Source organism: Lissotriton helveticus, chromosome 1_2, assembly GCF_964261635.1.
Source record: "Lissotriton helveticus chromosome 1_2, aLisHel1.1, whole genome shotgun sequence".
In the NCBI taxonomy this organism is placed as follows: domain Eukaryota; kingdom Metazoa; phylum Chordata; class Amphibia; order Caudata; family Salamandridae; genus Lissotriton; species Lissotriton helveticus.
Window position 1 is genome coordinate 438,881,945 of NC_136058.1, and position 13,800 is coordinate 438,895,744.

The window sequence follows — 13,800 nt, forward strand, 5'->3', positions numbered from 1 at the left end:
ACCCCCGTGACGTCATTCCCGGGCCGCGCTGTGATTGGCTGCCGGCCGGGACACCCCCGTGACGTTAGCCAATCACAGCGCGGCCCGGGACCTGACTTGTTTTCTTAGTTGCTGCCTTTCCGCTAAATGACTGGCAGCTGATGGTGCAAATCACAAACATCATGAGACTGGTGATAAAACACTAGTATAAATGCATTCGTTTTCAAACAAACAGTAGGATTTTCACATTTCTTTGAAATCAGAGACGTGGCTACTTTTGATGTGGCGGCACCGGTACACAGAGGCGTGCTTGGTTGGCACGGTACTGTCTGAAACGAGTGTCATTTTGGGACTACGCGAACACACCATGGGTGGGAGGGCCTCCCTCTCAAATGCGTAATACTCACTTCTAGTGAGTGGCGGATGAGCGCGTGGGTAGGGCACTGTCTGGCTGTGGTGAGGTGTGCGCGGGCTCCTTGGTTCTCCCTCCCGGGCTCACAGCATCTGCTCAGTGCCGCTGCAGGGTCGGCCCCCGTGTTTCTGTTTCCCGCCCACAGCGCGAGAGGAGGAGCCACGGGGAGCGCTGGAAGTCTGCGCTGCTCCCGGGTGACAGCAGACTGGGAGCCCAGAGAGGAACTCCCGCAGCACCCGGGTGAAGCAAGGCGGGACTGGCCTGCAGTGCTGCCACTCCGGCCGCCTCACTTGGAAGTAGGGAGCAGCGGGCGAGGGTGGAGGGCTTACGGGAGCAGGAGCGGAGGACCGGCTAAAAGTTAGCACTGGAGGAGCCTGGGAGAGGAGGAAGGAGCCGGCGCTTGAGGAACATGCTGCGGCCGCCGGGGAGCCAGGAAGCCGGCCGGGGCTCCCTCCTCCTGCTGCTGGTGCTGGGCGTGCTGCCGCTGCACTGCCTGCTGGCTGACACCCCAGGTGAGTGCGTCCAGGGTCTGGTGGAGGTGGGGGTGGGGGTGCAGTACTGGCAGTGTCGTTGGAGCAAAGTGCCATAGAGCGCGAAGTGCTGCAAAGTGCTTACCGGGCATACAGCGCTAAGGGGCACCAGAGAAGGCGAGTGCTCTCTGTGCACTTGTCGAGCCTTTAGGATTGGGGGGCTAGTGCCTGTAATGGGGCAGTGGCAAAGCACGCCTTGCTGGGGGCAGATACAGTGTTAAAGGTGCACATGCGTTCTTGTAAGTGCAGTGCATTAAGTGCCGGGTGCAAAGGGGTAGCGTGAATGCACAGTGTGTGCAGTGTGTGTCTGCCCCATGGGGGTGCAAACAACGGCGGGTGTGATGCCCGAACGGTCCTCTTTTGGGGGCGGCGGGCACATGTGTGGCGGCTGGTGCTGAGCAGCCAGTAGTACGCACGTGTATGAATGTGAAAGTGCTTGCAAAAAAAATCCGGCGCCCCCTAGCATAGTGGTTTCAGACGCCACTGACTAAGACTTTTACCGGACCCGGCAGTACAGAAACCTCGTCGATTCAGCGCCTTGTGCCCGGCTGCCCAATGACGCCGCAGACTTCGAATGTCTGCGGCGCGAACAGGTGACATGTTTTGGAGTTTACACTAGTGGGCAATCATGGCGCTGAAGCATTTATGATCCCGCAAGCGGGATTATCATTACTACCGGCGGCAGTCTTCGCTTGTGAAAGTGCTAGCAAAATTGAGAGGCCCTCGCACAGTGGCAGTATTTGTTGATTACATTTATCCAGGCTCCACGACCGGATTGACCTGACCCCACACTTGAGGCGAGGCTGAGAAAGAGCCTTGGACCGCGGCAGCCGCAGGAGTGGTTGTCCTCAGCTGCTGCAGAGTGCATCGATTCATGAAGCAGCAGTGCACTCACGACCTGGGAACTTCAGAGACTCTGAACTCTACAAAAGGGTGAACAATTTCATATATTTTCAATGAGATGAGAGGCTGATTAAACTGCTGTTATCGATAATATTTGCAATTGCTGCCACGTCCTACGAAGTGAACCTTTATAGGTTAATTATGACTCGGAATATTCCAATTGTGTTAGTCACTCCTTCGAGGTGCAACGTAGTACGTCAGCTGAGCTCATAAATGACCTTCACTTACAAGCGTGCGTGCGCCTACGAGCAGGTTTTCCTATTTCCCATTGTTTTCTTTAACTTTCCATTCTTGTCCATATGTGCGAATCTGTGTATAGTGTGTGTGTGCATCTGTGTGTGTGCCTGCCTGGCCTGCTTGGGTGTGTGCGCATCTGTGTATGTGTGCGCCTGTGTATGTGTGCACATCTGTGTGTGTGCGTTCCTGGGCGTATGTGCGCATCTGTGTGTGTGTGCGTGCCTGGATGTGTGTGCATCTGTGAGTGTGTGTGCCTGTGCGCATCTGTGTGTGTGTGCGCCTGTGTATGTGTGAGCATCTGTGTGGGGGTGCGTGCCTGGATGTGTGCATCTGTGAGTGTGTGTGCCTCTGTATGTGCGCATCTGTGTGTGTGTGTGCGCGCCTGTGTATGTGTGCGCATCTGTGTGGGGGTGCGTGCCTGGGTGTGTGTGCATCTGTGCTGTAAATAACGGGTGCCAGGCTACATATTGTATAGTTGATGCAGTGCACAGGGTTAGTACAAGAGCGATGTGCACTAATGAACAGGTGTTAAAAAAAAAAAGACCTATATGTCTACCATGGGCAAACATTTTTGGACTTGTCGGTGGGTGCAAAAGTGGACAGTGCCAATCTTCCACTGGCTGATAGGTCCTTAAATTAATGAGATGATTGTGTCACTTATCCTATTATCAAACTCGCTTGGGTCAATGTGGGCCAGTTGATCATAACTCAGCCCAGCACTAAAAACGACGTTTTAGAGGCATTCTAAAGCAAATAAAATATAAGATGGGATGGGATGAAAACTGAAGTTTATCTTGATTGAGACAAGTTGCCAGTCGGATAACACCAAGGGAAATGCATTACATCTAGTCTTCCGGTCTAGCTTAAATGCCACTTTATTGCCATGTATGGCACATCTAGATTATATCTCCAAGAGGGACAACAGGCTTGGGGTTAGGATGTAAAATTGTAGGCTTTCTAATTGTTGCTGACAAAAATGAAATGTGATGTTTAGATGCTGATCTGTTAGTTTTTTTTCCTTATGTCACTGCTGTCATATGTTTTTATTTATTATTTTAAAGTGACTGTATTTATCCAGTCCATAATGGAGTCTGTCAATCATTGTAATTCCCTTTGTACAAATGTAGCAAAGTCTTTACTCAATTTAATGAATTTGGCAATATGAAGGGCTGAGTTGGCCCTGCCATAAGGGCACAAGAGATTTCAGCAGCAGTCACTTAATGTGAAGAATGAGCTTACCAGTTGAGATAAAAATTTGTCATAAACAATGTCAATAGCTCTAACTTTTTAAAAGGCGAAACCGTTGCATTGTAAATGCTTGTTTATATAATGGGACCATGATACTTCCTTTCCAGGATGACGGAATAGTCCCATGTACAATACCGGATACAACAAGTGTGCCCATGCTGCGCAGTCCTGTTTAACTATAGCAATTCGTACATCATCAGGGCCCATCGCACCTGCATAACTTACCCCTTTAATGAAACCCTCTATTTCATTACACGAGTGGGGGGGCCGTAATCGCTACCCATCAAGGAATCAAAGGCAAAATCTGGATTTAACCCAGCCAATGGATTTGATGCATATAGCTGAGATATGTATGTGGTCCATCCTTCATCAGATTTCAAAATGCGTTGTGCTTTAGATCTGCCATCGCAAAATTTGCCACTCAAAAAGGCCAATATTTACGCGCATCACCAGACTGGTCAACCTCTCTTAATTTTATCCAAAAAGCATCTTCCACCCTTCTACGCTCCAACGCCAGTTTTCTTTTTCTTGCCTGTTTTAATCTATTAGTTTCCCTATGTCTGGACATTGAAGACTGCTTAGGTTGTTCCCTTATTAGGACATTGATCTCGCTATTTAGTGGTATTACCTCCCATGATCAAGCCAATAAAAGCTTAGAGCTGCCAACATGCTTTTTGCTTCCCCGCGATCTAATTAGGGCCAGAATCTTCTCAAATCTAGAGATGGGATTTACCTGACCAGAGCCAGGATACACATTTTCAACTATCCTCCTAAGACATGGGAGATATGTATTGGACCAAAATGTACGCCCATTAGTTCTGTTATATAAAATGCTATCATCCCTTCGATTCCAAGGTTTGGGCAACCTAAGTTCCATGTTAACATCCACTGACAGAACTCTATGATCGCTGATGTTTGTTGGCAGTACCTTAAATGTTGTCAGTTTTGCGCTTCCGATGCGTCACTTTTCGTGACGCATCGGCGGCGTAAAACATGCCTCCTGTTGCGCACTATTTACAAAGTGACGCATCTAAGCAGATGCGTCACTTTGTAAACCCCTGCGCTACATTATACCTGCGTCAGGTATATTGTATGCAGGGGGGGCGTTCCCCCGCAAAAAGCCTCGTAATAGTGACGCAGTGAAATCTATGAGATTTCACTGCGTCACTTTTAGGACACTGTTGCGTCAAAATCTTGCGCCTGCCTCACAGCAGGCATAACACTCACGCAGACCCTTTCCCATGGGGCTTTCCCCATGTGAAAGGGCGCATTGCTGGAGTTGCGTCACTTTTGTGACACATTCCAGCAATGCGTGACTTTTGCGCTTACAGATACGTCAGAAATACTGACGTATCTGTAACTCCTTGCGACATGATGCGTCATACTGTAAATATGACGCATCATTGGTCTCGCAAGGAGAGCGCAGTGAAAAGTGACGCATTGCTGTTTTCACGCAGCGATGCGTCACTTTTCATAAATGAGGCCCCCTGTTGGCATCCACTGACAGAACGCTATGATCGCTGATGTTTGTTGGCAGTACCTTAAATTTCGTACATGCACCAAAGAGTTGATATGATACCACAATACAGTCCATCACCGAGTGCCTGTGTGGACCGTGAAAGGTAAACCTGTGTTTCGTGGCCCTTTGAACCTCAGGTCCTATAATATTAATCTCTCTTTTTCCTGAGGAGCTACCCACCGAAATGTTAATATCTTTCAGATTTACGACACCCCTTATATTGGAAAGTGTTCTACCCGGCTCCTGGCAATCTTTCCTGTGGGATTCGAAAGGGCCACGAAAGAGTCCACATATGGAAACACACCTATCCCTCTTTTTCTAAAATAATCAAAGTTAGCCAGCACTAGCATTGCAACTATCCCTGAACTAAATGTGACGCCAGTATTTGGGGGACCACTACTAAAATCAGCCCAATATCTTTACTTATTACAAATTTTAAGCCCTCTATAACTGATAGCAACTGCAATAGCGACTGCAGCAGAGAGCTTCCCTTAACTCCATCGGTGCCGCGCATTTTCCCACTGTGCGCTGAAGATTCGAAAATCCCGCGGTTCATGACGAGCTCAGCTCGTCATGAGCGTACGAGAGGTGTACTTCATGACGAGCTGAGCTCGTCATCAGCGTCGAAGGGGTTATTAAGAGCTGATTCTGTATCAATCAGGGAGGCAAAGATCAGAATTTTAGTTGATTGCCCAGAATTATTTCTTGCACATTTATTATTGCTTAAACTTAGGTCAGACCCCAACACGGACATCTGCCTTGTACGGGAAGCAAGGTCGGGACGCCCTTCCAAGAACCTCCCTTGGCCGGGATCAATCCGTACTGAGAGAGCACCCCGGCCAGAAAGGATGGAGGGGTCATTATCCATAACCTGTCCAAAATCTTGCACAGTGGCATAAGTTTGTACTGTTAAGCTCACAAAATCTTGGTTTTTCATGATTCCTCTGGGCGCTACATCCGGGTCAATTTGTTCTGTAAAACTCTCCCATGTATTTCCCATCCCCCCTTATTTAATTTGGGTATCCCTCTATCTTCCTGCCCTTCCAACTCCCCTAAGCCCTTCCATGAAGGATCAACTGCCATGGTAGTGGGGATGGGTGGATTTATCTCCGAACACCTCAAATTTTGGCCGTCATCAGAGACTGGAGGTCTAGAATCATTGCTACTTTGAGGCAGATTTTAAATATCTGACTCCTCAATTAGCATAGGAAACCTCAATTTTTGGGGCTTACGCCTTGGAATGCCCCGGATCCTGTTCTACTTCTCCCACCAACCTTTTAATCCATTACTTACTTTCGGAGGGGCACGCAACCCTCCCCAAGGGGAACGGCATCTAAACTATCCATGGGCCGTTTAACATGGAGGGGGTCGGTTAATAATTCGGTCGGACAGGACAAGGCACTACTGTAATGGATTCGAAGATACGGTTACATTTGTGCTGCTTTCGGGACTGAGGTACGAAACATCCCAAGTCCATTGTTTTTTAAGTGCAGAGCTGACCGTGGAACTACCTCTAAACAGTGAGGTGGAGGAAACCCCCTTATCTTCCGGAACCCTAACCTGAATTCGAAGCCCGACACCCCTATACATGTCTGGCATGCCTGGGATTTAACTTCCATGACCTTTTCTGGCTTACTTATACTGGGATGGACAGAAATGAGCTTCTGAACCCCCATTAAAATTGGTGAAAGGACATCCAGTATATGACCAGAATTAGTGGTGGATTCCTCCAACAAGGATAAAATAGAGGAGAGAATCCTCTCTAAAACATAAAATATCTCAAGAAAGCCCCTCCCCCAATCAATTGTCTACTACGTTTAATATTTGAAGAAAATCACGTACCCCTTTATCTGGCGATGCCTCTGACGCCTCCAGGTTGGTCAAATCTGATGAATGCACACGGGACACACTGGTGGAGGTGCTACTGTACAGAGTTGGCGTACGGGAGGAACTACCGTGAGTATCCGATGACGGTCTGTACCAGCTCCCTAGCGATCGGCGTTTTCAAGTTGGCCTCCAATACTTTTTTTTCCCATCAGTATGGCAATGTCTGGCATTGTATAATCCTCCAAGCCCCCAGGTTCAAGGCTGCAGTCTAGTGTCTGTGGCATGTGGGGGGACATTTTAAGGCAAAGATGACCAGGAGATTGCACAGCGTAGATCGGAGGACTACATTTATCAGTAGTGAATACCAGCGACTTTTCAGCAGAATTTATTTCAGGTTGAATCTCAACATTTTCCACAGGCGTGTCCATTTCCATCTCTGTATCTTCCACCAGAAATGGTGGAGAGCACTCATCAATGGCCTGTATTAATTAAGGTATTGGGGTTACGCTTCCAATATTTTGATTTTAAAACTTAGGGAAATGTGGAGCAGTCAGCTCAGAGAGACTGGGGCAGAGACCCACCTCGTCCACACAAACTACCCCAGAGGCCAATCCCAGTCCCAGGACCTTATCCTGACCCACTGTGCCCCTTGCGCCCTTCGAGAACATCGACATCACCGTGGGATGGAATTTCAGATGTAACAAGTGGCCCTGGGGTTTCCTTCGCTGGATGGTTTTTAGTAACTTGAGAGGACTAGCGTGCTCAGAGGTGTGACTAGCTGGCCCGAATGTGGGCCCTGGCGATCCTGGGGGGATCCTAAAGATGCAATTGAGCGCCCTGAGGGTAAACACTTTGAAGGCATTACCAGCTAATTATATTAGTTTGTGGCTTGAAAACTAAAATGCCCTGGCCCCAACCAGCCCTCGGCACCCTGCAATGACACCAGTGACTTTTTGGCAGGGGCACCAGGTTCAGCAGTAACTCTAAGTTTGGAGAAGGCTGTGGTACTGCGGGGAATACAAGGCACTGCTGAGGAAGTCTCAAGTAGCTACAATGGTATGATCTGAGGGGAGGGGGTTTAGTGGCTGCTCGCATCCCCTTGTAGAGCTTCTCGGGGCTCCGTAAATGCTCCATAAATGCAAACAGCAGTAGAACAGGTCAACGACTAATGCGGCAGCACAAAAAAACATACAAGGAAAAGAAACTGAGACTGACCGGCTGAGCAGGGGAACAGAAAAACAGTGGAGAACACGTGGGCCAACACGCGAGCATAATGGGTGAACCGAGACTGGGCAGAGCTCACCAGGCCATCACACCAATCGCACCCAGTCCCAGCTGGGCCGTCTCCGTGGGAGAGGCCGGGCTTTGCTCTACACAGAGGGAGACACTACGCCCTCCACACTCAGCCTCCTCAGCTCTTCTACTTACAGGCTGATCCTATGATCCTTCGGTCCCTTGTCCAGGAAGCTTAGAGGTGACAGGTGCTCTGCCTGTTGCTCAGACTAAGCATGGTGATGGGGTCAGTGCTCCTAGGTCCTGATTCGGGCCGACTCCAACGGAGGGCGGGTGGGGCTGGGGGACAGGCGCAGGGGCCAGCAAGGATCCCCTGACTCCGCAGCCCACAGCAACAAAGATGGCAGAGCAGCAGATGACCAGAAGAACGGTCCCCGTGGTCATCTGGAGTCTAATGGGTTGATGGGCGTAGGCTGTGGTAGCAAGCCTGCACCTGCCTGCGCCCGCCTGCGCCTGCCTGCGCCTGCCTGCGCCTGCCTGCGCCTGCCTGCGCTTGCCTGCGCCTGCCTGCGCCTGCCTGCACCTGCCTGCGCCTGCACCTGCCTGCGCCTGCCTGCGCCTGCCTGCGCCTGCACCTGCCTGCACCTGCCTGCACCTGCCTGCGCCTGCCTGCACCTGCCTGCACCTGCCTGCGCCTGCCTGCGCCTGCCTGCACCTGCCTGCGCCTGCACCTGCCTGCGCCTGCTTGCACCTGCCTGCGCCTGCCTGCACCTGCCTGCGCCTGCCTGCGCCTGCCTGCACCTGCCTGCGTCTGCCTGCACCTGCCTGCACCTGCCTGCACCTGCCTGCACCTGCCTGCGCCTGCACCTGCCTGCGCCTGCCTGCGCCTGCCTGCACCTGCCTGCACCTGCCTGCGCCGGCACCTGCCTGCACCTGCCTGCGCCTGCACCTGCCTGCGCCTGCCTGCGCCTGCCTGCACCTGCCTGCGCCTGCCTGCACCTGCAACTCCTTTGTAACTCACGGTAGGAATGGCGGGAAGGGAGACTGCAGGGTTGGGGGGTAGCTACAGTCACCCACGCCCTGGACTGTGAAAGAGTCGGATGCTGGGACCGGGAAATCGAAGATGGAGGGGCAGGGAGCTCAGTCATCACACGTCACCTCAGTCGCAACTGAATTATCTGGCCCGTAAAAAAAGAGAGTCCTAATTCTAACATGTTGTACAGTGTCACTATAGTGCATAACTTTATTTACCCGCATCTATAGATGTAGCTCATCTTACATCGGATAGAGGCGATATGAAAGTACCTTTAATATAAAAATATATTATTTCGGGCACTACTGAAAATGTGGCCTAGTCCACCACACATGAATGAATGTGTTCTCGGCCTATAAATAATTACTTGGTTTTCCATTGCGCCTCATACCACGCTTGGGCTTCTGTACAGGGCAGCAACGCACTCTATAAATTCCATTGATATTATAAAGCGCAGTTCTGTCATATCTAGACAACATGCATAACTAGATTTCTTATATCACATTTAATTGTGCTAATTTCACCATTCATATGCCGCATAGTACTAAGCCGTCTGTACTGCAGTCTACTCGCCACCGGTTATGTTTTTGCTGTGTTTCCAATGCCCACCTCACTGAGTTTTCAGGAACGTTTGAACCGTTTGAGCTACAAACTGTATTTTTTTAATCAGCAGATTATGCATCTGACCATGGATTAAATGACAAATGCGGCAAATCCATATTTGTGTGGAAAAGGCTGTCACCGCACTGATTGCCTTTCTCAAGAAAGAAGTCTTAACTTTTACGAAGTTTCAGTAGCTTGCATGACACAGCTGCCCACCGAGCTAAAATATACATTAAAAAAACCCGTATTAGTGATCACATAGGCAAAACCGAATGCATTTACCAAAGCTTGTTTAAAACGGCAGAGGCTTGAAATAGTAGAGGATGTTGATTAATTTCAGAAACGCACCCCTCCTCAAAAATACCGAAAAGGGAGAAGGTGGTGATGATTTCGAAACGTTGAAATAAAAATAATGCTCAACAAATGCACTTGTACTGGGCGCTCAGCTCTGAATAACTCGTGAGGGTGTCTTAGCTGCTGACCCTTTGTTAGTGTTGCGTGACCTTGATTGACCCAAGGACATTGCGGCGCGTGCCTGTTTTTATTCCAAGGCTCAGACGGATGAAGTGATGTGCCCATAATCACAGGAGGATCAGCAAACGCCAGGATTTGAACCCCGTTTCCAATGTCGGCTGCTCTAGCCTTCATAGGAATACCGCTGCCCAGTATTTACTGAAGGGATAGAAGTGTTTGCTGTGAGCGCAGGCACAAAGCGCCTTGTCCAGATGTGAGCCTCTCAAGGAGCGCAGCTGCTTCTCCTGCTCCGGGCCTCGGGCTCAAAGGCAGGCAGTGAGCTCCACTAGGGTGGCCTCTCTCGACAGCTTTCAGTGTGTATTTAAAACACTGATTGCTTCTGCAACAAAGCGCACATTGCAATAAAAACAAGCCTTGGCATAGCCAATAGATCGCGCCTTTGGGTCATTATAAGTGTTCAGCCATGCAACACTTGATGTTGTTGCGCCAAGGATATTGTGCTGCATAGCTAAACACCTATAAGGTCCCAAAGTCGAGACCTATTGGCTATGTTTCATTTATTCTTCTTCACCCTGACAATTGCTGAAATGTGTTTCTATTATCTTTTAGTTCTGCAGTGCTAATGCTACAAAATATATTGATTTCTATGCAGGTCCGTCGTTTAAAATAAAGACCCCTAGTTACTTTTTGCTAAGATGATAAAGTTATTGGAGTGGGTTGAAAGCAGATGTATTTGTTTATGTTATGACTTGCCTGACTGCTCTCTGCACATGAGCTAACTATGCAGAGATATTCAACTTGAAGGGTAGTTGAACAGCACAGTGTATTGACAATAACAAACCACCCCTCCCCCACCAACTGGCCGAGGCGTTCCTGCGCTCGTCAAGCAAAGACGCCAGGTAAAACGGCGATCATTTTAAGGAGGTTCCTTGCTAACATCCCCCTTAGATTTGAACTGTGTGACCTCTGGAGAGCCGCTGTCCCAGGCCCCCCCTCCAGAAAGGACTGAGCTCCAGAGATGCCAACATGTGCACGTGCACCAACTGAGCACGTGAAGATGCTGCTAGGCACCTTTGACACCACCCCTTGGAGCTGGATCTATGACGTTACAACGCAGGGTATTACAACGCGGTTTTTACAACGCATACCATTACAACGCATAATGCTTTTAGGCGCTGGATAGTGAATTATTTAATTTACTATTCCAACTCCAGTCCCTGTGGATAGTAGGGAAGGTGTTGGATAGTAAATTAAATATATTCCCTATCCTAGAGCGCCCCCCCAGCGCAATGCGTTGTAATGGTTTGCGTTGTAATGGTTGCGATGTAATGGTAGTGCGTTGTAATGAATGCGTTGTAAGTGATGTTCCCCCTTGGAGCTCTTTCATCGCCTGCCTCTTCCACTGCACAGGAACCTTGGCCCTGAAGGGCTCACCGCCCCAGAACCCTGTATAATGAACCTCAGGCACATACAAGACCTGGCTATACTCAAATACAAGATGTTATTGTAGCAGGTTGTGCTCTCAGTAGATAAGATAATGTTTCTGGTAATCACAAATATATTATGAAAGTATCAACTTGGGTTGTGCCTGTGCCAACATGCAACGCTTTGCTCAATGCAAAAACACTAAAAATGATTATTTGCCCTATAAGGTTAGTTTCACTACGGTTGCCTTGGCTTTACTTGGAGATACCCCTCCTGGTGTAATGTCAAGAATGGTCCTGGTGAGGTTAGTTTCACTACGGTTGCCTTGGCTTTAGTTGGAGATACCCCTCCTGGTGCAATGTCAAGGATGGTCCTGGTGAGGTTAGTTTCACTACGGTTGCCTTGGCTTTAGTTGGAGATAACCCTCCTGGTGCAATGTCAAGGATGGTTCTGGTAAGGTTAGTTTCACTACGGTTGCCTTGGCTTTAGTTGGAGATACCCCTCCTGGTGCAATGTCAAGGATGGTTCTGGTAAGGTTAGTTTCACTACGGTTGCCTTGGCTTTAGTTGGAGATGCCCCTCCTGGTGCAATGTCAAGAATGGTTCTGGTAAGGTTAGTTTCACTACGGTTGCCTTGGCTTTAGTTGGAGATACCCCTCCTGGTGCAATGTCAAGGATGGTTCTGGTAAGGTTAGTTTCACTACGGTTGCCTTGGCTTTAGTTGGAGATACCCCTCCTGGTGCAATGTCAAGGATGGTTCTGTTAAGGTTAGTTTCACTACGGTTGCCTTGGCTTTAGTTGGAGATACCCCTCCTGGTGCAATGTCAAGGATGGTTCTGGTAAGGTCAGTTTCACTACGGTTGCCTTGGCTTTAGTTGGAGATACCCCTCCTGGTGCAATGTCAAGGATGGTCCTGGTGAGGTTAGTTTCACTACGTTTGCCTTGGCTTTAGTTGGAGATACCCCTCCTGGTGCAATGTCAAGGATGGTTCTGGTAAGGTTAGTTTCACTACGTTTGCCTTGGCTTTAGTTGGAGATACCCCTCCTGGTGCGATGTCAAGAATGGTTCTGGTAAGGTTAGTTTCACTACGGTTGCCTTGGCTTTAGTTGGAGATACCCCTCCTGGTGCGATGTCAAGAATGGTCCTGGTGAGGTTAGTTTCACTACGGTTGCCTTGGCTTTAGTTGGAGATACCCCTCCTGGTGCAATGTCAAGAATGGTCCTGGTGAGGTTAGTTTCACTACGGTAGCCTTGGCTTTAGTTGGAGATACCCCTCCTGGTGCAATGTCAAGGATGGTCCTGGTGAGGTTAGTTTCACTACGGTTGCCTTGGCTTTAGTTGGAGATACCCCTCCTGGTGCAATGTCAAGGATGGTTCTGGTAAGGTTAGTTTCACTACGGTTGCCTTGGCTTTAGTTGGAGATACCCCTCCTGGTGCAATGTCAAGGATGGTTCTGGTAAGGTTAGTTTCACTACGGTTGCCTTGGCTTTAGTTGGAGATGCCCCTCCTGGTGCGATGTCAAGAATGGTCCTGGTGAGGTTAGTTTCACTACGGTTGCCTTGGCTTTAGTTGGAGATACCCCTCCTGGTGCGATGTCAAGAATGGTCCTGGTGAGGTTAGTTTCACTACGATTGCCTTGGCTTTAGTTGGAGATACCCCTCCTGGTGCAATGTCAAGGATGGTTCTGGTAAGGTTAGTTTCACTACGGTTGCCTTGGCTTTAGTTGGAGATACCCCTCCTGGTGCGATGTCAAGAATGGTTCTGGTAAGGTTAGTTTCACTACGGTTGCCTTGGCTTTACTTGGAGATACCCCTCCTGGTGCAATGTCATGAATGGTTCTGGTAAGGTTAGTTTCACTACAGTTGCCTTGGCTTTAGTTGGAGATACCCCTCCTGGTGCAATGTCAATGACCGGTGACTGACCCTCTTATGATCCCTCGGAGGGTCTGTACAAGGAGTGACCGGTGACTGACCCTCTTATGCTCCCTCGGAGGGTCTGTACAAGGAGTGACCGGTGACTGACCCTCTTATGCTCCCTCGGAGGGTGTGTACAAGGAGTGACCGATGACTGACCCTCTTATGATCCCTCGGGGGGGTCTGTACAAGGAGTGACCGGTGACTGACCCTCTTATGCTCCCTCGGAGGGTCTGTACAAGGAGTGACCGGTGACTGACCCTCTTATGATCCCTCGGAGGGTCTGTACAAGGAGTGACCGGTGACTGACCCTCTTATGATCCCTCGGAGGGTCTGTACAAGGGGTGACCGGTGACTGACCCTCTTATGATCCCTCGGAGGGTCTGTACAAGGAGTGACCGGTGACTGACCCTCTTATGCTCCCTCGGAGGGTGTGTACAAGGAGTGACCGATGACTGACCCTCTT